Source organism: Miniopterus natalensis, chromosome X (genome assembly GCF_054644295.1).
Source record: "Miniopterus natalensis isolate mMinNat1 chromosome X, mMinNat1.hap1, whole genome shotgun sequence".
Taxonomy (NCBI): Eukaryota; Metazoa; Chordata; class Mammalia; order Chiroptera; family Miniopteridae; genus Miniopterus; species Miniopterus natalensis.
The window spans coordinates 81,227,996-81,229,133 of record NC_142103.1 but is presented as its reverse complement, the minus strand read 5'-3'; positions in this window follow the sequence as shown (position 1 = coordinate 81,229,133).

Sequence of the window (1,138 nt, the reverse complement as noted above, 5' to 3'; positions counted from 1 at the left end):
CCACACACTGAGCTAGCACAGCTGAATTACCAGCCTTGGCACAGCAGGAGGGACTGCAGCAGACACAGGACACATTTCGGAGGGACAAGCGTAGCCTGGCCGCACTCAGCGAGGCACTGGTTTAAAGCATGAAACGATCCCTCGCAGCAGCTTGCTGTCATTTCCAGTCAGCAAGCTCCAGCCTGTGAACATACTAATGAGAGTCACTCCCTCGCTCTGGCGGCTCACCCTAGACGGGACTGTATGGACAGGTCTCATTTCACCAGCATCACAAGCCTCCAGAAAGGTGTTGCGACAGCTACCGCACAGATGCAGGAAGCCAGGCGTGGGGAGGCAAATCACCTCACTTAAGTGTCGCGGGCTGGGTTCCTGGGAGGACCCTGAGGCAGAGGTGAGCACGCAGGATGTTGATTAAGTCCCCTCGGAAAGGGGCAGGGAGCAGGGGAGGGAAGGCAGAGGGTAAAGTCAGCCCGGATGCAGGCCCAGTGACAGCCTCAGCCACTCCCATGGGCAGACCCCGAGGGGCTGAGAGCTGAGGACCGTCTGCCAGTCACACCGCTGATAGCATCGAACTTGCCCGAATCTTGCAGTTAGACGAGGCCATGTGATCAGTTCTGCCCACTGAGTTGTGAGCTGAAATGACAGGTGTCACTCCCCAGCCCAGAGTCCAAGTGGGAGGGACTATACAAGGGCATGAATACAGGGGGCGAGGTTCATTAGGCATCATCAAATAGCAGTCTATCACAGTGGTCAAATAATCATTCCTTTATTCCAGGCATTCATTCTTTCATTCATGAAATCCTTTTTGAGCACCTTGCATGAGCCCAGCACTGTGCTAGGCTCCAGGGATTAAAATATGAATAATCAGGGTTATTACCCTCAAGGTGCTCTACATGTCACAGCGGAGGTAGGTACAAGCAAATAATTGCAGTATACTGTGTTAATTTCCATAGGAGAGAGCACTGTCTAGAGGAGTCCAGAGAGGCTTCCTGCAGGAGGTGGCATTGAGCTAGCTCTTTTGTTTTTTTTTAAATCCTCACCTGAGGATATTTCTTTTCCATTGCTTTTCAGAGAGAGTGGAAGGGAGAGGGAGAGAGAAACATCGATGTGAGAGAGACATCGATTGGTTGCCTTTTGC